This window comes from Pogoniulus pusillus, chromosome 4, assembly GCF_015220805.1.
Source record: "Pogoniulus pusillus isolate bPogPus1 chromosome 4, bPogPus1.pri, whole genome shotgun sequence".
NCBI lineage: Eukaryota > Metazoa > Chordata > Aves > Piciformes > Lybiidae > Pogoniulus > Pogoniulus pusillus.
This window is the reverse complement of record NC_087267.1, coordinates 43969574-43995293: the sequence shown is the minus strand read 5'-3', so window position 1 is coordinate 43995293 and position 25720 is coordinate 43969574. Positions and strand designations below refer to the sequence as shown.

Sequence of the window (25720 nt, the reverse complement as noted above, 5' to 3'; positions counted from 1 at the left end):
CTGGGACATGCAAAGGAGACCTTTCCCAGGCACATTGTATGCCATGCCTCATGCTAGGGACAGCTTGTGTCCCTCAGTAGTGCTGCTGAGTTGCTGGGGAGGGTAGAATGTGGCCTCAAGCTCCTTCAAGGTGCACCATGCCCCTCCACTGAGAACAGCATGATGTGATCCCATTTCTTTCCATAGACTCTATAAAGGAGAAGAGCAGAAAGGACCTGCTAAATCTTGCCCCCCTCCTGTTTCCAGACATGGAACACTTCCTGAAGGAGAATCTGGCCCAACATGAATGATGTGGCTTTTGGCTAAACCCTTTTCACCTGTGACTCTCAAAGCATTTGGCAAGGAGCTCTCTTCACTTCCCTGTCACTGCAATAATCCAAACAACGTGCATCATGAGTCAGAGTTTTCACAATCGCATGCCTTTGTCCAAAGGCCATGGTACCAAACCTCTATCTGCAGCACAAATTAATTTCCCCTCATTAAGGTTCCTGCCACAAGTTAATTGCAGAGAAGGAAAACGCAGATGACTTCAGATGCTATCCCAAGAAATTGTTGCTGTCATTCATCCAGCTGGTCAGGATGTGATGGTTGGTATCAGTTACTCAGCAACTGACCTGGCATCGGTCTCGTTTGATTTAAGGTCCTGTAGATTGACTTGAACTTGCACGCAGGAAAAAGTTCTCCTGAGGACAGAGAGAATCTCCACTTGAAAATGTAGTATTTCTTGTGAATCCTGGAATTCCTGTGAATTGGAGGGAGGAGTTTTCTCCACTGGGGGGCTGGCTGCTTGTGAATCAGCCTTCTGAAGAAGAATTATATTTGCTGATAATTTAAGGCTTAGGCAATGCATGGGACAATCTTTTAGCAAGGCTGTGCTGCAAACTTGACGTTTTCAGGTTGTGATCCCCAAATAAATAAAAAGAGAAAGAAGAATGGCTTCAGAAAAGTTCCATTGGGCTCTAAGTCAGAGGCTGCTCCACAACATTTTATCTCTGAAATGTCATGCTGTACTGGCCTCAAAGCAAGAAGAACAGACGGTTCATCTAATACAATTATTTTAGGATCCTTTCATCATAAACAGTGTGCATGCCAAAATGAAAACGTATCATGGGAAAGCATTTCTCATTGAAGCCTGAATCTCCTCCCTAATGTTTATTCTATGTCATGGAGAACAGTAGGGGCCAAATACACCCTGAGTTAAAAACACTGGCATCGGTTCTTGCAACACAGACCTGGCAGGGGTTCAGGATGTGACAGCTGAAGGAGGCTGCAGTCTCCCTTCTACCAACAAACCAGTGGATGCCTGGAGCTGGTGAGTGAGGAAAGGGGATGATGAAGAGAAATGGGAAGTGTCCCATGGAGCCATGCTCCCTTCTGCAGCTGCTGACCAGCATCCTGCATCAGAGTTGTGTCTAAAGCACCTGCAAGGTGCAGAGTAGGTGGGTAGAAGTGATATCCTGCTTTTGTACTGCTATAAAACATAGAAGCATAGAAACATAGAATGCACTGGGTTGGAAGGAACCCTCAAAGTTCATCTTCTCCAACCCCCTTGCAGTAAGCACAGACATCTTTAACTTGATCATGTTGCCCCATCCAGTTTGACCCTCAATGTCTGCAACCATGAGGCCTCCACCTCATCTCTGAGCAACCTGCTCCAGTATTTCACTATCCTCATTGCAAAGAACTTTTTCCTTATGTCTACCCTAAATCTACCTTGCTGCAGCTTAAAACCACCATCTCTCCTGTCACTACAAGCCCTTGTAAACAGTCCCTCCCCAGCCTTCTTGTAGGTCCCCTTTAAACATTGAAATGTGACTATAAGATCTTCTCAGAGCCTTCTATTCTCCAGGCTGAACAACCCCAATTTTTTGGGCCTGTCTTCACAGAAGAGATGCTCCATCCTTCTGATCATCTTTGTAGCTCTCCATTGGACCTTCTCCCACAGGTTCACGTCTCTGTTATACTGGGGGCTCGAGATCTGGACACAGTACTCATAGTGAGGTCTTATCAAAGTAGAGTAGAGAGGCATTGAATGGTTTGGGTTGGCAGGGACCTTTACTACCACCTAGTTCCAAATTCTTGCATGGTAGTGATGTATACATCTTTGAAATGGCTTTTTTGAATGTCATCCTAGGGAAAAATCAACTCCTTCCCCAACTTCAAGAAAGCCACAAAGTACTTTTCCTGAAAAAGTAAGCCTTCAGTGCTGTTAGCTGAACTGGAGTTGCTGCAAAATTCTCTCTTCTTCTCAGCATGTTTCTGTTCACTGGCTTATCTGGGCAGTTTCATTGCTCCCATGTTCTGGGCCTTCCACCTTGCAAATGTGATCTCTCCTTTTACAACAAAACACTGCAGTTTTTGCTTTTAAATTCATCTTGTTTCCATGTTCCCCTCCTTCCTTGGGTCTGCTACAAGTGGCTTTCACATCATCTACAAGTTTATCAGTGATGATTCTTATCATTTCCTCTGGGTCAATCCCAAAGACATCGAACAATCCAGGATCCAGAATAAATAAATGGAGGGCTTCAATATCTCTGGTATAATTGAATTTCAAATTCCATTATAAGATCTCTTGCTGAAATAGTTTTTAATCCATTTAGTACAGCAGATTAGGTTTTGTACCATTTTTCTTTAATTGGGGCTTGTGCTCAGGAACTGTTCAATAACTTGCAGAAATCTAAATAATTTATAACAGCCTTATCTTTATTAACCAAACTTACATTCTCATTAAAAAAACATTCATTTGTTTGACATGACAGGCTTTCCATAAAGCTGCTTGGGCATATCAATCAGCTTGGCATCCTTTAATTCATTACTGATCAGAGCCTCTATAAGATTGTTTTTTTATACTGTTTGGGATCAGTGTTAAACTCATGAATTCATAATAACCTGGGAATTTCCTATTATATGAGAAGAAGACTTCTGGGTTCTGCACAGAGTAGCCATACAAACTCAGGTCCTACACTTAGGTCAGAGTAATTCCAAGCACAAATCCAGGCTGGGCAGGAGATGGATAGAGAACAGTCCTGAGGAAAAGGTCTTGAGTGCTAGTTGAGTAGAAGCACTACATAAGCCAACAATTTGCACTCACAGATCACAGCATTTTTTAGTTTGGAAAAGCCCTTCAAGCTCATCGAGTCCAAGCATTAGTTTCACACTGACAAGTCCTTGACTAAACCAAATCCTTCAGCACAACATCTAATCACTATGAATCACTATGGTTGGAAAGGACCACCAGGATCAGCCAGTCCAACCTTCATCCCAGCATCCTTCATCACTAGACCACAGCCTCAAGCACCACATCCACTCTCCTTTTAAACACCTTCAGGGATGGTGACTCCACCACCTCCCTGGGCAGCCTGTTTCAGTGCCTGGCCACCCGCTCAGTAAAGAATTCCTCCCAACATCCAACCTGAACCTCCCCTGATGCAACTTGAGGCCATTTCCTCTTGTCCTATCATTAGTAATCCGGGAGAAGAGACCAGCTCCAACCTCACTACAACCTCCTTTTAGGTAGTTGTAGAGATCAGAAACAAACCATGTCCTGGGCTGCATCCAAAGCAGTGTGGGCAGCAGGTTGAGGAAGGTGATTCTGCCCCTCCTCTCATGAGACCCCACCTGCAGTTTTGGATACAGCTCTAGAGCCTCCAATACAAGAAGGAAATGGACCTGTAGGAGTGCGTGCAGAGAAGGCCTCAAAAATTATCAGAGAGCTGGAGCATTTGTCTTATGAAAGCAGGCTGGGAAAGTTGAGCTGTTGAGTCCCTGAGAACAGAAAGATCCAGGGGGAGACCTTATAGCAGCTTTCCAGTATGAAAGGGGTTTACAGGAGAGAATCATAGAATCATAGAATCAACCAGGTTGGAAGAGACCTCCAAGATCATCCAGTCCAACCTAGCACCCAGCCCTATCCAATCAACTAGACCATGGCATTAAATTCCTCATTCAGTCTTTTCTTGAGGACCTCCAGGGATGGTGCCTCCACCACCTCCCTGGGCAGCCCATTCCAATGGGAAATCACTCTCTCTGTGAAGAGAGAGCTGTAGTAACAAAGGCATGTAGCCTCAGGATGAGGGGCCATGGCTTCAAACTGAAAAAAGCTGCATTTAGATTAGATGTTAGGAAGAACTTCTTCACCACGAGGGTGGTGAGATGCTGGAACAGGTTGCGCAGACATAGTGTGGAGGCTCCAAACCTGGAAGTGTCCAAAGTCAGGTTAGATGGGGCTTTAAGCAACCTGGTCTAGTAGAAGGTGTCTCTACCCAGGGCAGGAGGGTTGGAATTAGATGATCTTTGAGGTCCCTTCCAATTGAAACCATTGTTTGATGTGGAGAAATCTGTGCCCACTGAATCAAAACACTTGGGCAAGTCTAGTAATCTTATTGGCAATCAGCTGCAACATACAGGACAGCAATAGAACCACCCTGGAGACATCTGAACGGGTCTGCAGTCTCACAGAATGATCTGGGGAGGGAAAGACCTTGAGAGATCTCCAGACTGCTCTTCTCACAGCAGGGCTAATCTCAGCCTCCAGTCAGATTGCTTAGTCTTGCCTAGCTGTGTTTTGCAAGGATGGAGATCTGTAAAGCTCTTCTGGTCTTTTGTTTCAGTAGTTGACCACTTTCACTTTAAGTTTTCTGATCTCCCTAATATCTAGTTGTAATGTCCTCTGCAGCAGCTTGCACTGACTGCCTCTTGAATCATAGAAGGCATTGGGTCAGAGTGACCTTTAAAGGTCATCTAGTTCAACCCCACTGCACTCTTCAGGGACACCTCCAGCTACAGTGGTTTGCTCTATCAAGCCTGACCTTGAATGTCTCCAGGGATGGGGCCCTCCACCACCTCCCCAGGCAACCAGTTCCAGTGTTCAACCACCATCATAGTAAAGAGCTTCTTCCAAATGTCCAGCCTAAATCTACCCTTCTCTAGTTTCAAGCCATTGCTCCTTGCTCCGTCACTACATGCCTTTGTAAATAGTCCCTCCTTTCTTGTTCTATCACTGTGCTCCTCCAGGAAATATTTGCTGTTATCTTCTCAATAACCTCCTCTGGGTAGAATCACTACCAGAAAGTCCTAAACCTGAATAATTTTTGCTTTTGTAGATACCACCAAGTGGTATCCATGGGCTCAGTACTGCAGGTTCATGCTGGCTCTCACATGACAAAATGCTCAAGCTCACCAATAGCCCCACTTATGTGGAGCAGACTGCTCAGATAGTGAGAGCTTCTTAATTACTGTTTGCCAAAAATGAGGTTGACAGTTGTATGCATCTGGCTTAAATGCTACCTAACGACTTGAACCTGCTCAGTGGAGTGCTAGTGAGTCTGGAGAGCCTAAGGACAGTGCTGAACAAGAGTCACTTGTGTCTAGTTAAAAGAAAGAGGAGGTAGGTGGGTGTAGGTGAAATTGCAAGTCTGCTGCTTATGTGAACTTGCAGGTTCATGTTCTTTGTTGTTCAGAGATGTCATCATGTTATGAAGTACAGTGACCCAAAATGCTGGGAATTTAATTTAATACCTTTCATATAGGCCTGGGTTTGTTTTCTGATTTTCTAAAAGATAACAACACAATTTTTGGTGGAAAAAAAAATGCCACCTGTGTGCTGGGCACTATAAATCTTGAAGGGTAAAGGAATGTTTCAATGCACTCAGACCTCTTAATTGCCTTTCATAAATGCCTGCTCAGTCTCCCATCGAGCTGGAGAGGGGTGCCTCAGCATGCAGGTGACCTCTGTAAGGCTTACTGGGACCATCCTATTAATTTACTTCCCTGAAAAGAGCTTCAGAGTTTTCACCCTTCTGGCTGGAAGTAAAAGTTGGGGCAAGGACTGGAATATTGAGAGGGGAGGATGAGCCTAAGACATAAATGGATTATTAATTAGATCTGCAATAACAGAGCAAAATAAATAATGGTTTCCTATCTGGCTCTGTAAGGAGGGACTGCACAATTACTGCCTTGCAAGCCCTGCAGAAGGGCTTGAAGCTATGTTTGGAGGAGGCTGGCAATGAAAGTTCAAATGGTGGAGCAAAGTTCTTGTGGGAGGAGGAAATTGTTGCTCTCTGAGATTGGACTGACTAATGGGGAAGAAGTCACTGAGAATAGGAAGGTGAAGGTTAATTATATTGAAGGAGGTAACAAAATGAGGGAGCATCTTCCTCTGAAGAAAGGAAGGAGTGAGGGGAGCATTAAAAAGAGAATGGACATTATGCTGTACAAGGCCTAGAAACAAGACCAGGAAAATAGTGTCTGTAGAGGAGACAGACTATGGAGAACTCAAATGAAAAGGGCTAGGGACAAAATGAGTTTCAATTAGGAAGGGATATGGAGAGTGACAAAATAATGCTCTGTAAAGGTATCAGAAAGAATAGGAAGATAACAGCAGCTGCACCTAACTGAATTAACCAAAAATGAGAGAACAGAAACAGTAACAGAGAATAGACTGGCCCATTCATTTTTTTGTTAAGCTTTAGCCATTAGAAGAAGGAGAGGGAAAGAAAAAGATAAACTGATGTTTATCATCATAACATATCCACATTTACCAATGGCATAAAGCAACCCAAAATAGCAAAAGAAACAGTTAAACTAATGCAAAGAAGTTTGGCTGATTCAAGTCAGCAGGACTGGATGATGTTCCCCCTAGAGCACTTCAGGCACTAGCCAGAGCGATCTCTGACTCATTAGTAATTATCCAGGAGAGCTCATGGAGAACAGAGGAGATCCCAGAGCAGGAAAGAAGGGCAAACAGTGCCCATCTTGACGGGGGGGGGGGGGGGGGGGGGGGGGGGGGGGGGGAGGAAGAAGGACTTAAGGAACTATATAGCAGTTAGTGTAGCATGCAAAGCAGAGAAATCATACAATAAACTGTTAATCAATTGGTTATAAGTACTTGGCTGATAATAGAAATACACAATCAACCAGACTGGATTTGTCACAAATGAGTGATGTTAAAACCATCTAATTTCCATCTTTGAACTCAACAACTGTGTTACAGAAGAAGCAAGAGGGACTGCATGTCAGATATTTTGAAATAAGCAGGGCTTTTAACACCCATTCACATGACATTTCCATAAGCTGATGGGGAACTCTGATCTCTGTGAAGTCATCATAAGGCATACTTGACAGAAAAAAAAATGTATTCACACAAGAATTACTATTTCTTTTCCTTCTAATTTAGAGGGCTTTCCAAGTGGGCTCCCACAGGGTTCGCCCCTGGACCCGATTCTAATATTTTCCTTAGTTATTTGGATGACAAAGTAAAGAATATATAATTACTCTGGAGGATGTGTTCCAAAATGTTGCTGGGAAATTTGAGTACTAGCATAAAATCAACCAGATTTGGTTCAGAAAGGTCATAAGCAAGCAAATATGCCAATGCAAAGTGGCAAATCTGGTCAAGAAACCATTCAAAGGAAAAAGGGCCATGAACAAGACACCGAAGAGTCCACAGCTGTTGTAGAATAAAGCAAATCTAATCTTGGAGCATAGGAACAGCAGTGTAAGAGATGAAACATCAGAAACAATTATTCCACTCCAATGAGAGCTCAGTTGGAATATCAGATGTGGGTTTGGATGCTGGACTAGGATGCTGGCAGAAGAAAGATGGGGAGCATTTGTAGGGGAATGAGAGGAAAGCAGTGAGGACTATAAATGGTTCAAAAAACTTCCCAGAAGGGAAAAAAAAAGACAAGAAGACAAGAAGAAAACTATTTTCTAAGACAGCAGACTTACAGAAAGGATATTGACAGTTGTCCTGGGTACAACAGAACTAAATTGGCGTGATTTCTTGTAGAGATTATTCTTACTGGATATCTGGGAAAGAAGAAAAACCCACAAATCAAACATAAAAACTTTCTAATTCAAAGCAAATGTCTTTGAATTAAAATTAACTTTCCTAAATTAACTCTCAAGTCTTCCACACTGGAAGTCGATCAGCATCCCTCAGGATGGTTGGAGACTGCTCAGGGGACTGTGGGGAATTCACTATCTCTCTCCAGTTCTCTCTTTCCTGGCATGTCTTCTCTAGGTGTGGCAGTGTTTCCATCTTTCCTGTGCCTGCTCAGAATGCAAAATACCGATGCAAATCTTCTGTTTGTGCTTTAGCACAGCTTCAAACACACTGTTGGTGTTAATTAACCCCCCAACAGCAGGAGGAAGTCAGTGATCCCAAATGAAGCATGAAGTTTTCACCAACCAATAACAAAATCAATCCTTCCTCCTGTGTATTGTTTGATAGACTCACAAACAGGTAGAAGTTAGAAGGGACCTCTGGAGTTTCCACAACCCTCTGCTAAAGCAGGGTCACCTGGAGCAGATTGCACAGGAACGTGTCCAAGTGGGTTTGGAATCTCTCCAAAGAAGGAGACTCCACAACCTTTCTGGGCAGCCTGTTCCAGTGCTGTGTCACCCTCAAAGGAAAGATTTTTTTCCTCACATTCAGATGGAACTGTCTGTGTTCCAGTTTGTGCCCATTACCTCTTGTTCTGTCACTGGGTACCACTGGAAAGAGTCTGACCCCATTCTCTTGACTCCTGTCCTTTAGATACTCATCAGCATTGATAAGATTCCCTCTCAGTCTGCTCCAGGCTAAACAGCCCAGGATCTCTCAGCCTGGGGTCACATCAATTTTCTCTTCTAATGTATCAGTGTAGCTCTAAATAAGTGGAATGAAGAGTCTCCTTTTCTGTGGATGTCCCTCAGACAGCATGTGCTTGACAGGAGAATGAATGTGATGCTGTGGTCCTCACTTTCAAGAGCTAGAAAAAGTTAGTGAGTGTGGTGGAGTGCAAAAACTTGCATGGCAAAGGAAATAGAGTGTTTCTCATTTTTGTCCAGCAAGGCACCCTGATTTGCAAATAAATTAATAATAGATAAAATTTGCCAGAGCTGTTGCTCAAGAAGGGCAGGTGATGGGGAAGAAGGATGGAGTTTGCAGGCTATCTGAAAGGAATATATTTTGTCTGAACTCTAGAAAGAGTATGAGACAATCTCCTGGATGTCTCTAGGTAGAGATAAAGGAAGACAGAAGTCAAACAAAAAACAGAAACAGTCTCATGGCAGAGTCTGTTCTATATCAACTAAAGAGAAAAAAAGAATTGAGAAAAGTTTAAAAAAAATAAAGGGGTCATGTAAGGAACAAATGCTGGTGGACCTTAAGGGTCAAAGTCAAGGACACTGTGAATTTTAAAGTGAGAAGGAAGAGTAAAACAAGGAGAAGAAGATGGATTTTTAAAATTTTGACTGTTCCTCAGCATAGCCCTTACAGTCTTGGGGAATTTTCTGGTATCCTGAAATTGTTCCCTTCTCCCATCTTAAACAAGCACCAAGTGTTGAATGATCAGATGGCATGGGCAGGTTTCTACAGGCATCTTCCTTCACAGAATCACTGAATGACTCAGGTAGGAAGGGACCACAGAGATCATCTGCTCCAACCTCCCTGCCATAGTCAGGGACACCTCTCAACTAGACTTGGCTGCCCAAGGCCTTATTCAACCAGGTGTTACTGGAACAGAACAAGCATCTTCACTCTCAGATCACAGAATCATAGAATTACAGGATGGTTTGGGCTGAGAGGACCTTAAAGATCATCCAGGAGTTCCAAACCCCTTGCCATGGGCATGGACTGCATCGCCAAGTTCCTTCACTGTTGTTTTGTGTACCGAGGCCCAAGGCCTGACTCCAAGCCCAGGCTGGGCAGGGGTGACTGAGTGGAACACAGGCCCTTTACCCACCTCTGCTTTAGGAGGAGCCCAGTGATCCTGGGCATCAGGCCACAGCTAACCCAAGCTTCCACCTCAGCCATTTCTCCGCAGCTCTTCCCACCCACCTCCTCTTGTAAAACACTATCCTGTGCAAGTAACATGACCATCAGCTGAACTGCAAAGTAGATCTGCAGCACAGTCTCAGGGAGGGAATGATGTCCATCCACACTTTTGGAGAGGGAGCAAGTGAGCACTGGTCAGTTGTAAATAGATTTGATAGGCAGCATGGATAGCCACAGAACCATAGAATACCAGGTTGGAAGGGTCCTCAGGAATCATATGGTCCAAGCTTTCTTGGTAAAAAGACTGTCTAAACATGGCTCAGCACCCTGACCAGACAAATCTTAAACATGTCCAGTGTTGGGGAATCTTCAGCTGCCCTGAGGAGATTGCTTCAATGGCTGATTGTCCTTGTGAAAGTTTTTCCTCTTGTGTCCAGCTGGAATCTCACCAGGAGTAACTTGTGCCCATTACATGCCATCTTCTCCATGTATTTCCTTTTAGAAAGGGAGTTTCCATCTTCTTTGTAACCATCCTTTAAATACTGGGACATGGTGATAAGGTCTCCCCTGAGCCTTCTTTTCTCTAGGCTGAACAAACCCTTTTCTTTCAGCCTTTTCTCATCTGGCAGTTTACCAGTCCTTGAATCATTTTTGTGGTCCTTTGCTGCATCCTCTCCAGCTTGTCCACATCTCGCTTATAAAACAGGGACCAAAACTGAACTGAGTATTCCAGGTGTGGCCTGACAATCTCTGAACAGAGCGAGGTAATGTCTTCTTTATCTCTGCTGGTGATGCCCTTGTGGTGCAGCTCAGAATCCTGTTGGCTTGCTTTGCCACTGACTCAATACTACCTACGAATTTGTTGCTGCATTTTAACTTGAATATTTACTAAAGGCATGATATCAAAGATTTTCAACTTGAAAATCACTTTCTAGACCTTCTGTGATGCTCATAGCATCTCCATTCTATGAATAAGTCACTCCTGTTCTCAAAAGCATGAAACAGAGGCAAAGAGTTCAACAACATGTATTTGCCAAATTTTTATGAGCCTTGAAGGTGAGACCCCCTTTGTTCCCTGGAGATACAAGGTGTGAGGTCTCTGCTCTGCTCCACTCAGACAGCTGTGGGATGCTAGGGTGGCTGTAGCTAGTGCATTTCACATCTTGCTGAAAAGGTGCATGAGGAAATGATCAGAGAGGGTAGGATGTGGTTAAAGCCTTGGTTTGCAAACCAGAGCTAATGTGAGGGAAGCATATTACGTCTCACATCCATTAAGGCCTCCAGCAACCACCTCCCACTGAGACGAAGGAGTGGCAGGGAAGGAATTGTGACTTCCTGAGTCCCAGTAGCTCCTGGAGCTGTTCCTGTTAATATTCAATTATGTGCTGCCCTGGACTTAGAGCACTGAACTACATCTCACTCCAGCCCTGAGGCTCAGCTGCAAGAAACACAGCTGCAGGAGGCTGAGCCACAGAGAGAAACAACCCCCAAAACAGAGCTATCACACCTCCAGCTGCCTGTGTAGAACAGCATGTAGGAGGAACCATGCTGTCCACTCCCTGCCTTCACTATCTCCCCTCTCCAGGCTGCCTGGCTTTGGGCAAGAAGTTACAGGTAGGAGCTGGTCACACTGTGAGCTGTGGGTAGGGCTATCAGACTCTTTTCCTGAGTGTGTTGACTGACTGTGTGATGCTCTGCATGCACTTCCTTTCAATCTCATACCATGCAGCTTCTGCCATGGCTTTTACTCCATCTCACCCCACAACGCTGAGCATCTCCCACCCCTGTTGACCCATCAGCCCTTCTGATAAACCCTTTCTACTTCCAGATAATGGTATTAACTTGACATTTGCAAAAGGTCATCCTATTTGCTCTGCCTGAGAGTTCTATTGCTCACTCTTTTGTCTTTTCACTTTGTAAGCCCTTCAAGGCAGAGGTTATCTCCTAGGGTATGGTTACATAGTATCCAGGAAAACGAGGCCCCTGATCTCAGTTGGTGTCGAGCAGCTGTAATAGACTTAATAATGTGCTCCTTGGTAGAGAAACTGGTTCTAATTTTATAGATTAATCATCAGAGGCTGGTGAATCTTCTGTGTTAAAGTCTTCCTTCCAGAGGAGTTCCACAGAGAGCACATCATGGTAGAAGAACTAACACCTTAGTTTAAAAGAATGTCAGTATCAAAACAGCCCTGTGTCTCCAGGAGTCCATTTGGACTGTGCAGTATTGCTGGAGCAGATGCCATTTGTGACAAATATGGGACATAAGGGAGGTGACACACAATACATACTCTGTACATCCAGTCTATGCATATGAAGACACAGGGTTTTTTTAATTTGCAGATTGTCAGGCTAAAGCTGCTTTTTGTATCAGACTAATTGCAATGGAGATGAAAGTGTATGCTGTGTGCAGCATTAGGGTGCCTGTCCTGCAGTGGCTGGTCCAAGCAAGGTGCCACTGGTACAGAAAGAACATACAAATTAAGACATTGCTTGCAGGTAAGATCAGGTCTGATCCTCTGGTCCTGACCTGACCATCATCACTGGGTTTGACTCCCAGCACATGCGGAGGTGGAGATGCCAAGCTAGTGTTCTCCTATGCCACAATCTCAGCTAGACTGTCAAAAGGGGTCCAGCACAGTTAGTAACTTCCTGCCCATGGGGAGACACCCCAGGCTTGGCTATTCTCAAGCAAAAGTCAGCTTCGAACATCAGCAACAGTGAGGTACATGAGAAGTGGGTTTATAGGACACAGCAGGCTCAAGTCTGTAGTCAAGGCTGCTTTTCATTTGGAATTGTAGATATCTTAGTAGTAACACCTCTACAGACCATGTTTGAAAGAGATGTAGACAGGGAATCTTTTCCTACAGGTTTAGTGCTCAATGGATCATTAGTGTGACCAGCTGTATCAGTTCTAAGAACAGCCCAATGTGGCTCCTCTGCCATGGTTGGCACCAACTTTTCCCTTGCATATGGTGATACTCCTCAAACTTCTCCACTGTTTTGCCTGAAAAACAGCTTGTTCCCTCAGGTATCCTGGTTCCTCAGTTTCTGCACGACATCAGCTAGTGAAAGCTGTACGAGGCAGGATACAGCATTGCTGTGGCTACCTATAGATATCTGGTTGGTATGTATGGATTTGGTTGTTGGAAGAAAGCTGCCAGCCCTGATGTGTTATGGCTGAGTTCTGCTTCCAAGTCTTTCCCTCCTGCCCGTGCACAACTTGCAGGAACATAACTGTCTTTGAAATATCTGCTTTCTCCAAATTAATAAAAAATTCATTAATGGGTTCAGAAGCTTTTGGGAGAGGGGCGTGAACATGTACGTGAACAGAAAAGCAGCGCAGCACAATCATTATTTCCTTAGGGAGGCAGCCTGAAGAGATATCAGCAGTTATTCTCATCTGTTGCTGAGCTTACGACCCACACAAATAACAGGGGAAAGTGTGCAAGCAGCCGACTGCAGAATAGGAACAGGGAAAATGACTCAGCATGCCTGGCACCAGTCTGGCGAAAATGCAGGTACATTAAAACCTTGCTTAAGCATCAGTCTCATCCACGACATGACGTAGAAACGGCAGCCAGGGTAGGTATTTGCAGGCAATGGAAATGTTCCTTCTGATAAATGATTTAGTTCTGCTCTTGCAAATAGCTCCATACAGAAGCAGAGCAGGTGAGAGGCTGCTTTTGTATTTGCTGGCAAGGGAGAAGAAAAGCTTAATGAAAACCTTACATTGCTTTTAGAATATATTTTTCCCCTTCTATCAGTTGAAAAATAACTGCTGAATTAGAGTTTCTTGTTTTGTTCACGTCATTTCTCCTAAGATCAGTATTTCCTGCTACATCACCTTAGAAACTCGATCAACAAACACTCTGCTTGACACATAAACAAAGCATTATTTTACCCCAGTTTTGACAGCAGCCCAGTTCTAGAAATAAGAATATTTTGGGTTCTCTGGTCTATTTGTCTCAATTTCGCAGTCTGGGTTTGGTTTAGGGGGGGTCCTGTCAGCATTGTTTATAACTCGATCTGCTTGAGTAGTTATGGTGTTGTGTGAGTGGCAAAGAAAATAGCAAATCACTTTCTGGAACCAGGCTTTCTTCTGGAGAGAGTCTAAATGAAACTGCACTTTGTAACACATGGGAGCTAAAGAGTGAAATGAATTAGAAAGAGAAGTGAAACAAAAAGATTTGGTTCCAGTGACAAAAATAAAGAAAAAAAGAAGCTAAGACAACATTCACAAGTGAGCAGGACTACCTCCAAAGCTCAAGATCTGATAAAAGCTGGTGCTTCTGACAGAGAAACTGAAGAATTCTGCCAGGCCCTTTAACCATTTCCTTGAGGAACAGCATCAGATTTTATCCTGATCCCATGACAAAGGTCTTTTTTACCACTGTGTAAAAACAAGACTGAAACCCTCACAAGTTTCCTCACTTGCTTTCACAAGCCAAGCATTTCCTTATGAAAACACAAATCAATCCAAGAGCAAATAGGGGATTTTATTTGGCAGTCTGAAAAACCTGCAGAGAACCCCAGCTACTGAGACTCCTGTGATCTGCCACAACGCAGAGTCCATCGGTTGGGGATTAATTTTAAGACAGATATTAAAGCCTGTCACATGATGAAGGATTTTCCTATACGTCTGCTTCAATAGGCTGCTTTAAATCCTGTGGGTGAGCGTGAATGTGCATGTGTACCTGCACGTTGGTGTTTAGTCAAACTGTTTCCATTCACAGGTAGACACAGCCTCGGGCTTCTTCAGGCCTTTCCAAGGAACATTGGCTTGGGAGAGGGGAGAGGAGTCTTCTTGACACCTCTTATTTTTGAAAGCAAGTTTTTGAAGGAAATAGGCTCAGGTGGAAGGAGCAAAGATCATCAAGATTTTATAATTAACAATATTCTTTAAGAGAAGCAATCCTTGTTCTTTCTTAGTGCAAGACCTCATTGCAAGAATTTAAAGCAAATTTGGGAAAAAGCACCCCTTTTTTTTAACAGGAAATACATAATTTTGCTTTTCTGCTTGGCTGTAACCTAAAGCATCTTGGCTTGACGAAATTAAATAAGGCTGTGTGCTGATGTGCTGTCACTGCTGCTGCTGCCACTCTGCCTCCTGTAAATCTCCTGACACTGATCTCTCTGTCAGAGCCCGAGAAAGGGGGTGATGTCTTCTCCGTACAGACTAAACCCTGAGCCAGGCAGACTTCCCTTTCAGCTCTGCAAAGAACAACTCAGGCTTGCAGAGAGCGGCTCTGCCTGAGGTGCCGCTTCCCAGGGCTGGCATGGCGAGGTAACTCTCTTCCCATGACACAGCAGAACGGCAGCAGAAGAAATAGCAGCAGCATAAAACAGATCAGTTCTAGCAGTACTTCTAGATGATGACTTCTATATTCCAGCTCCAGCCTCATTCTCCTTTAAGGCTGATATGGAAAAGGGAATAAGAAATAGAAAGAGGCTTATGAGGGAGAGAAATAAGCTCTAGGGAGATGGAAAGAGAGGCATGCTTGAGCTAGGCTCCATGGCAGTGGGTCACCCTGGGTAAAATGGCAGAAAGGAGCTCAGAGATAGAAATCGTCCCAAAATCAGGTGAGAAGGGATGGATAAAGACAAAGCATAGAGTGGATAGAGGGAGGATTCTGAGAAGAAGGAAGGAAAGGAGGATGAACTGCTCCTCACTCAGTTAACCTGTTTCAGCTAAAAAATGTTAACAATTTCTACAAAACTCTTTACAAAAATGAAAAATAATGGTAGAGGAATCTGAAACGTGGATCTGTTACACAGAGAGCTCATTGCACAGGCTCTGGGGAATGAGTGCTCCAAAGTGTTTAACTCCTAAAGCATTAATGGGAGAGTAAAGGGAGGTTATCTGCCATCATAGCCAGAAATGGGCCTGTGCTGCTGGACCTGGTGGCTGCAGTCCCCTGCCATGGCTGACGGGATATGTTCCGGGCACCAGCATCAATCCCATACCTGGGAAAGAGGTCACTTACATGCCTCTATTCAAGAAAACTCCATGAGACACTGACAAAACTAAATGCCAAACTTAGAATTTATTTCATCTATGGGTCATATACTAATCTGCTGAGGGGCTGTGATTTCCAGTATAAGAAAGGAACGAGGCATGCTTTTCCTCCTTTGGTTTTCAACAGAAAAGCCATATACCTTTTCAAGCTACCCTCTTAAACCTTGCACTTAATCACCAATACTGCTGTGCCACTGGTGCAGAATTTGGGGAGCTCCTGTGAGAACTGTGGGCTATCTTCCATGGAAAACAATCTGAGAGGCCCTTGTACAGCGCCAGGTGATCAGAAGTTCGGCGGTGGGACCGTGGCGCAGGTGGGCTTTGTTTCCGTCATCCCAAATCCTGGGGGCAGGAGGAGAGCTGGGAAAAAAAAAACCGCTTCAGCACCGGAGGCAGAACAGCAGCCTGAGGAACGCGGCGCTGCCCGCCCGCCCGGCCTGCCCTCACCCCTGGCCGCAGGCGGGAGGCTGGGGAGCGGCTGAGTGGGGGACCCAGGTCTCCTCCAATGACGGAACGTGTCTTCACCTTTCCTTTTCCCTTCACTGAGGGGTGGCTGTTCTCATGCGCGGTTGGTATTATTGCAGTGGCAAGCGTACATCCCCAGAAACGGCTCCTTCCAGCATCTCTGTACTACAACCTGCTGGAGAAAATCGACGGTATGACAAGTCTGCCTTACCCACGGCACAGCTAAAACCCGTGTCCGCGACCACCCGGCTCAGCCACACCGACGGCATCGCTCACATCTTGTCTGACACAAGTTTGTTTTGTTTCATTCAGCCTCCTCAGTCTGACATAAGCAATTTTTTTGGTTGCTTCTTTTTGTTTGGTTGGGGGTTTTGTTTGTTGCTTGGTTAGATTTTTTTTCTGTTTTTGGTTGTTTGGTTTTTTGTTTTTTGGGTTTTTTTTGGTGATGCTTCCAGCACTGGAGACCCACCGTGCGCGTAAAAGAGCACCGGATCATGCATCCCTCCAGGACCAAGGGCCATCCGCACTCTGCGAGGTGCTCGGACGGGAGCGCAGAGGGTGGTTATTTTTCTTCGCGATCAGAAGCGGAGGTGGCGCAGAGAGGAAAAAAAAAACCAAACCCAAAGCAACCCTAATTAATAATAATGGCACAAGCAAGCGCGGAAACTTGCTTTGACTTGCAAACCCGAGCATAGTAGGTGTGAGAGGGTAAGCCCCCCGTAGGAGGGCAGCGGGCTCTGCGGCGGATGGCAGGGGAGCTGGCAGCCCCCAGGCTCGGCCGAGGGGTACTAGCGGGTCCGGCGGCAGTGTCGTTGTCGTCACGTGAAAGTCCCCTTTAAGTTTCCATAGAGAGGCCTCCGGGTGTCACATGATGGACATGATATAATGAAACAACATAGTGGGGAGGGAAGCATTAGGGGAGCCCGGGGCGGCTGGGAGGAGGAGGAGGCGGCGGGGCAGCCGTGCCCCCCGCCCCGGCCCGCCCTTGCCCCGACTCCGGCCCGCCCCGCAGCTCCTCTCCGCGCTGCCTGCACCTGTCTCAGCGCCTGGGAGCTCGGTGGAAGCTCGGCAGATGTGGCAACCCCCGCTGATGGGGCTGCGTGTGGCACCCTCCCCCGGGGAGGAGGAGAAGCCGGCGGAGTAGCGACCGCTCTTGGAGGTAAGTTACCGGCGGGACTTGGGCATGGGGGCTGCTCGGGATGGCGCGGGGTTTGGCGGGGCGAGCGAGTGCGCCATGTTTACGCGGCGGCGGGGTGAGGAGGAGCGGGGTGAGGGTGCGATGTCGGGGGGGTGTGAGGGGCCCGGGGCGCAGCGTGTCCCCACGGAGCGGCGGGCGTGTGCGCGCCCTCCCGCCCTCCATGTCCGCATTCCAGCTCATGTTGCGCAGATAAAATTCAAACTTGAGGTAAACACAAGCGGCGAGGGGGGGGGGAAGGGGGGGAGGACAGGACTAGGGGGGGAAGCAAAGGAAGGAGCCTCGCTCCATCCTGCCTCCTATCGCCCCCTCTCTTCCCCGCGCCTACCCCCGCACCCCACCCGCGGAGCTCCCCCCACGCACCTGGGTGCCAGCGACGAGCCTTCGGCCGGCCGCTTCGTAGGGGCTGCGCCGCCACCGCTCTCCTTTCCCCCCCTTGGAGGGAGAGGTAGGCATGCCCTACACCTCCCCACGCCACTGGTAGGAGATGGCAACTGTAGAGGGAGGACCGTGAACGGCAGGTGCGCGGGCCACTGTCGCGACATGGGGAGGTAGGGGGTGTCTTCCGCGACGGAGCCAAGTGACAGCCGAGCCCCTGCTCGGGGGTGGCAGGCGGGGGCGGGGAAGGACCGGACTGCGCCGTTCTGTTTTCCTCGCTGCGTGGGTATCCCGAATAGCGCGAAAATGACAACAGTCCCCCTCAAATAACCCCCCGGCCGTGGGGGGACGACACCCGGTCGGCATTTCCAAGTGCGTATGGAGAAAACAAGATGCGGCCGCGGGGGGGTTGGGTGAAGGCGGGGAGGGCCGGGCCGCGCCGCGCCGCCGCTCGCCAGCCCGGGTCCGTGACACAGGCGGTGCCGCCGGCAACGAGTATATTTAGCACTTCTCACCCCCCCACCCCGCTCCAGCCCTCCGCATGCTCCGCTCCTGGTGCTAGCGAGCGCTAGTTGATCGAAGCGGGCCGGCCGGCGAGCGGACAGCGGGCATGGCCTGCCGCCCCACAGGTGGGTGTATGAGCAGAAAGAGGCTAAGGCGAAAGAGAACGTTGTAGAGCTTCCTCCCGCCCCGGGGAAAGGCGACGGGAGGTTCCTGATGGGGAGCGGCGAGGCGCTGCCAGGACCAGGGAGCAGGCTGTGGGGAAGTGGGATCTGGGATCAGGTGGGACAGAGCGGATGAGTACCGCGGTCTGAGGCGCTTACTGTATGGTGCAGCTCGAAGTTGGGGGTAGCCCGCGGCCTGCAGAACTCCGGGCGAGGTGGTCGGTGTCTTTGACGGGTGCGGGCCTTGGACAGCAGCGGGTGTGAGGGCGTGGGGCCGTGGTGGAGCTGGGCATGCGAGCTCGTTGTCGCAGTGGGCAGCGAGTGCGAGGGCGAGAGTTGTGAGGGACAGGGACCCCGCAGAAGGTCAATGCGTAGACCACACGTCGCGGCAGGAGGTCAGCGTGAGGGTCCATGTCCACGGGAGTCAGGCGTGAAGGCGGCAGGAGGTCGGTATGGAGGCCCAGCCCCGCGGCAGGAGGTTGCTGTAAGGTTCTGACCCTATGTCAGGAGTCGGATGTGATGGCTCAGAAGCCGTAGGAGATCGATGTGAGGGGCCTGGCCACGTGGTGGGAGCCAGTTTTGAGGGCTGGGGACCATAGTGGGAGATGGATGTGAGGGTCTGGCTGTATGGCGAGAGCCTAATGTGAGAGCAGCAAGAGGTCGGTGGGAGCCAAGTGTGAGGGTGGAGGTAGGTGTGATGGGCAGGGCCGGGGGCTATAGCGGGTGGTCAAGTGTGAGGCTCAGGGCCCTTACTGGGGGGTTAGTACGGACGCCTGGCCTCGCGGCAGGAGCCGGGTGTGAGGGTGGAGGAGGCCGGTTTGAGGGCCAGGCGGCTATGGCGGGGAGGGTCTGATCCCTCGGTGGGAGCCGGGTGTGAAGACTCCGGGGACCGACCGTATCTGGAGCCAACTGGGTGTGCAGCGCCATGCCGCCTCCTGAGGATAGCTTCTCGGGGCTCGCCGCCTAGCTGAGGGCGGGCGACCCCTCGGCTCGCACAGCGGCCCCCGCCTGGCGCACCTTCGGCACTGCACCGCGGCGGCGGGAGCGATGGCCACGCCCCGCGCGGCCCGGCAGCCAATCGCCGCGCCGCCCGCCCCCCCCCCTCTCCCCCGCCGTCTCCTCCTCCTCGCCCCCCTCCGTCTCCCCGCCCGCCCTTGGCGGGGCGCGAGCGCGGCCGGCTCCCGCCCACCCGCCTGTTTGTTATGGTCGGGGCCACGTGCCGGCGGTCACGCGGCCCTGCCTCGCGCCGCCCCCCGGCCCTCGCCTGCCTCTGCCCCGGCAAGCCGCGGGGCTCGGCCCTGCCCGGCCCGACGGCAGCAGGAGAGCAGGCTCCTGAGCGAGATGAGGGGCTCCGAAGCCCCTCTGCCCGAGGGGACGTGGTTGGGACCCTCCTGCCACTGCCCACCGTGCTGCTGAGGGGAGCGGCTGTTTGGGCTTTACTTTATTAAGCCTCCCTAAGGGCCTGTCAGTGACCGAGCTTTGACAACCTGTCTGTGGCTGACTTCAGCCTCTCAGAGGGAGATTTTTGTCTCCGGAAGGGAGCTGTTTATGCCACGTGTTTCTTATATATATTTTTCCCCTTTCCCTCTTTGCTGTCTTGTACAAGCCATAGCTGTATCTGCAGCCTTAGGGGATGCAGCTGTATGTAGGTAACACAAGGGAGCACGGCAAGAATCGTGTTTAGCTATCAATCTCTCTGAGCCTGAAGCTTTGAGCCTATTTATAGGTAGGTTGGGTAGTCTTTAGCATGAAGGACTAGTACAGTGTCTGAATCTGTTGTAAAATGAGGTGTCTGAAAGGATGGTGGCTTGTTTTCAGTAGTTGTTTGTCTCTGGATACAGGATTTGAAGGAAAACTCTGGAAGAATGGTTGTGAGTAGGCTATAAGGAAATAAGACTAGTTTGTTTGGAGTTGGGGAACGTGATGCCATTTAAATGTAACTTCTCAGATAGCAGAACAAACAGTAAGGGGATACTTGGTTCTAGATCAGTGGCCTTCAGCTTGCAGACAGTGGGTGCTGGCCATCTGCAAACAACTGGGGTCAGTAGGAAGCAGTAGAAGAAAGGGTATCTGTATTCTGTAACCTCACGTTTGTTTTATGGCCTTCTGCACTACTAAAGATTGTGGGACTGAAAAACTAGGGGAAAAAAAAGGATGACTGCTATTCTGGATCACTAAGATATTTTTGAAGTAACTGGAGAAGAGGTGAAAAAACCCCCCAAATCCTGTAGCCGTGTGTTTCGTTGTGTATATTCTGATTGTACTGCTTAAAAACGTAAAGTTCAATGTATTTTTAAGAATTACATAACCATTAATAGCACCATGACTCTCAAATATCCTTAAGGAGTTGAATAACAGCAGATAAATGAGAATAAGTCAAAAGGAGGAGAGGTGGTTTCGTAACTAATGGTGAGGATCCTGCACAGCTATTTGAAACTGCTTTGGAGTTGTGCTAGAGAAGAGTATTCTGTTAGTAGTAGTAGGATTTTAATGTCCTATAAATACAGAACATGAGAAGGAGGATGGAAAGATAAAATGCATAGTTTTATGCTGGTCTGGTCTAGTAAATGGGTTGGTTTATGATGCTTCACATGCTTTCACTTCTCTTCTGTGCTAACTTAATCAGTACCTTTTTTTTGGCCTCTAAAATGATGAGGCTTTCCAGATACTGACTGGTGTTGAGAAACAGATATGGCCTTAAAATAACAAGAAGGGCAATGGCTTTGAAATGAGTGAGGGTCAGTGGAAGACTGAAAGGGTTGGAGTAGTAGTCAGCTGTATGTGGCATATGCTGTGCAGAGCTGATGTTTTGTGTCGGGTACAGAAGCTATTTGAAATGGTGTTAGCTACAGAGGTATGTTTATTCAACCTGGGTAGCAATAGTATTTACTTATCCTTGTATTTTGAGGGGGGACACACCCTCAATCCTCCCTTAAAATAGGAAATTAATAGGGAGAGGTTGTTTTGTTGAGAGACTTGAGAATGCCAGGTAGGTACACAGAGCAGAGTGTACCAACACCTCTGGTGCAGCAATTCCACGTAGACTCAAAAACCAGGAAATTGCTTTCTCTGTTTTTGTTGGTGAGATGCAGTTAACATAAAATAAGCCCTTTGAATCCCATATCTCCTTTCTCTTTAACTAAGATCATTTATCTTCTCAGTCGGCCAGGGGAAAAAAATACTTCGTTTTGTAACTTACTTCACCTTTCTCTTCAATTGCTGTCAGCTCATGACGAGGCACAATGTGTGCGGTACACTGTGTTCCACTCAGCTGTTTCGGTGACGAATACAATGTATATGAGAAAAGGGCAATGAAAAATAGATGTTGTGCCAGTTCTCTTTACTTTTCATATAAACAAGATCAACTTATATCTTAAAAGGATTCAGTTTCACTTTAGGATCCTCCTATCTTGCCAAATTGCAGCGGTAAAAAGCTCACTTATTTTACTCTTCATAAGTACTCAAAGGAATCTGGAAAGGAAATAGTTAAACCAGTGTTTGTATTGGTTTTGTTGTCGGAAGTAGTGACACTTTTCCCCCCCATTTTAATAAAAAGCAAAATTGTGAATTTGCTTTAAAACTGTGTGTTTATGCTGCTAGCAGCCTATTACATGGTTAAGAGAAGCTTTTTAATCTAGGATAGATTATTTCTTTAAAATTGCTGTATTTGTGTATGTACTATATTTTTCTTTCACCTTTAAAAATAAAACCAGAGTCAGAGTGGGACTTGATGATCTTAAAGGTCTTTTTTTTTTTCAGCCTTAATTGCAGTTCTGTGATGCTAAGTTTTTTGCCCTCTTATGCACATTATGACTGTGCTATATTTGCATGGTGTTTTTCCATAAACCTCTTGCTCCCAGAATTATTTGTAGTAGCAGAAAATGAGCTTGAAAATGCCCTAACATAAAGGGTGTAAGAGTCCTGGCAAACATGAATACCGGAATACAAAGTTAAAACAAATAATCTCTCCCCAGCAGTTCTTTCAAATTGGTTTGATAATTCTGGATTCTGACTTGTAGCTTTCTAAACGACTGGAGATGGAATTAATAGGGCTGCAACTGTTTGTCAGGAATTTAAGCAGAAACAGCTCTTTTTTTTTCCCCCCCCTGGTTTTGGATTTCAGGAGAGTACAGTACAAAATCGACCTTCTTTTTTCAGTCCGTCAGGATGCTGCAGCGCGGCCAGCAAACACAGCGTTGTTGTCTAACAGCAAGGCTGGAAAGTAGAGCTGTGTGTTCCAAGTTTTACCCTTACCAAGGTCAGATATTTCATCCTTCTGTAAGTTCCTAGTCAGTTCTACATAGGTCCCAGTACCCAAATTTTCATGAGCTACCTTCAGCTTCAGCTTTAGAAGGAATATGTTAATTGTTCACAGTGGAGCTAAGTTTGGAGATCTCTGAAAAATTGACGTCTGTATAGCAAAAATATTAATCGTGGTAGTAAAGAAGTCAGGCTGATAATGTTTTGTGAGTTTCTTATTTCAAGTGAGATTTGGCAGGACAATAAAGTGCTGGTTGTAATAATAACAGATAATGCTGTATGAAATAGTTTCAGTCGATATGGGCATTGAAATTTTGCTGTTGATGGTTTATTTTATGAATGCTATGGTCTAAACTTGTGGGAAGTTTTGTGGCTGAGGGGAGTTGGTACTGCTGAAACTATTTCACAGCTGAATTTGTGTAGTTACTTGAGAACTATTTTTTTTTCAGTGATGCTTAGTGTTAATGAGGCACTGAGGTTTTTGATTATTTTTATTCTTGCTAGGCTATAAATTTGTTACTGAATTGTGAAACAAATGGTTTAAAGGGTGTTTATAACACTATTTGTAAGCCGTGATTTTTACCAACGCTCTTTTGAATATGTGTTGTTTGAGGAGTAGATCCTGTTGAAGAAGGTAAATTGTGCAGTTATTTAGAAAGTAGGCAGAGTTGGTAAACACAAAGATAAGCAGTCATAATATTTTTTTGGTCTGCTATTTCAAATTCTTACTCTTGCAGCCAAAGCCATAATATACTTAAGTGTAAAGAATGATGCATAGCTGTCTCAACAGAAATTTTATCAAGTTTTCAGCATGTTACTAATAGGAGGATTGTTTTAATTATTTTCTCCTTCCTGTCATCTCACAAACAGAAGCAGCAGTTGGCTGCCTGGGTGGGAAGATGGGATAAGCAAAATGAAGAGAGAAACCTGTTAAACATTACACTCTGCTATTACAGGATTTAGGTATTTCTGCCCCCCCTGCCCTGCATACAAGACCGTGATGATTTGCCTGTGTGTGACAACAGGATGAAGGAATCTGAATGCAGCCACTGTAGTGCTGAGCCTGAAGTAATCCTTATTTTTTTGTAGTGCTTATTAGCTTGGATTGGAGGTTGTCTGCTGAACGTTTCCCAGTGCTGGGATCTCTAAGGAAAATATACCCTGAATCTGGGCTAATTCTTCTTCATCTGTGTTGTTCTTGGGTATAATTTTGGTAGCATACACGCTGTCAGAAAATAAAGATGAGTTTTGGATTTACTTAGCCACATTGTGTGTGCAGTATCCAGGATGTGTGCTGTTTTGAATGGTACCTGTATTATGTTCAGCTTACTGAATTCTAGTGTAATTGTAGGAGTTTCTGCAGAAATAAGCTGGGAAATGAAGGCAAATTCTGGCTTCATAAATTACAGCATGCAGAGGAAACAAGGTTGGAATCAAACTGATGTTCGTATTTTAGCCTGTTCAGAATGAAAATAAGTATCCAGTACTATCTTGATTGCTGTTTTTATCAGCAAAGCAAGGTGTTTCCCGGTGGTTGGATGGAGGTGATCCAGAAGAGATGCGTTTGAAGCTGAATGTATCTTGGTGTTTTGATTATTTGAACTTGGCAGGTTTCTTGCTACTCAGCTAGCATAAGCAGCTGTGAAGCCTCCTGAGAGGGAAAAGGTGCATCTAGCCATGGTGTTTACTTTCAGCAGGAGGAGAAATGGGAGATTTCTGTCTGTTACCTGGGTGTCTTTTGTAAAATGAAAGCATGTTAGTGCTTTTAAGAAGGTGTAGTTGCTGTATCATTGTGAGTTCTGCAGTCTGGCATTTATAGTGTCATGTCCCTCCCCCTTGTTTTTTTCTTTATGTAACTTCAGATGTTAATCTGTTAACATCTGCTGGATAATGCTGTATCATCTTTAGTTCTTGGGGGGACCTCCCTATTCTTAGTTCTGTGACTTCATTGGCGGAGCCCCAGGGTCCTGGAGCAATCGAAATTATGTTTATCCTGTGGATAGAGAACAGGATTCCAAATCTGGGAAGAGCAGTCGGTGTTTCCTTCTCGGTAAGATGCATGTACAGGAAATACATACGTAATAGAAGTCTACCAGGAGCAGCAGTGTTAAACCCCTGCAGAATTAAATCTGCTTGTGTTCGGAGGCAGATGTGAGTGATGTTACGATTGCATGAAATATGAGGCTCCTTTCCGAGAGGTTTCCAAGCATAGCAGAGGGACGTGCGAGTGCCATTGCCCTCTGCCGGAGGCCATCAGCAGTGCACAACTGCCTCAGGAGGAGTTGCTCTGTGGGCTCCTGGACGGCGTTTCCTTCCTCACTGTTCATTCCAGCTTTCTGCTCAGCTCAAGTTCAAGGGTACCGTTTTTCCTCCGGGACTGTAGCACTGCCCCTATTAAAGCCAGGCCGTCTAATTCTTTCTCTGTCCTCCTGATATGAGTCCATGTTCAGTGAAGCCTGCAGTTGTTTGTCTCTGTGCGATTTGTGAAGCCGTTCTTATGGGACCTATTGCCTCCAAATGTTGTCTTGGAGCCACAACTAATTCTGGCTGCAGTGGGGAGCTGTGCATCCTTCCCCTCAAAAAAACCAAGAAATAACCTAGCTTTACTGTTTGGGCTATCAGTCCTGTCAGTTTTTGGTAGTCCCAAGGCACTTGTAAAACAACATGAAGCTAGTATCAGGTTTTTCTGAATGTGCAGGACACTTAAATTTGAGTAGTGTTCACACAACATAGATCAGGAGTGAGATTGGAGCACCTTAATATGTGAGTTCCCTAACAACAGATTTGCTGTTCTCATAAGCCTATAGCATAACTTCTTGAGTGGGTTTGTATTATTTTTTTCCCTTTTTGCTGTGTTCTTTGTTTGTTTTGATTTTCATAGAGTCATAGAATGTCAGGGGCTGGAAGGGACCTCGAAAGATACCTCGTCCAGCTGCCCTGCCGGAGCAGGATCACCTAGAGCAGACCACACTGGAACATAT

At 46.5% G+C, this 25720-nt stretch overlaps 1 protein-coding gene across 5 annotated transcripts in view; it reads left to right on the top strand.

The window, feature by feature from the left end:
• Nucleotides 1-17123: 17123 nt before the first annotated feature.
• LOC135174968 (endonuclease domain-containing 1 protein-like) overlaps nucleotides 17124-25720 on the top strand; it is a 239753-nt gene continuing 231156 nt past the window's right edge. For 3 of the 5 annotated variants that reach the window (XM_064142718.1, XM_064142716.1, XM_064142717.1), the window contains exon 1: nucleotides 17124-17400. The gene's annotated coding sequence lies outside the window, so the exon portion shown is untranslated. Of the gene's footprint in view, nucleotides 17401-17877; nucleotides 17958-18357; nucleotides 18444-25720 lie in introns of those variants that run through there. The other 2 variants (XM_064142721.1, XM_064142720.1) reach the window with 2 other exon arrangements.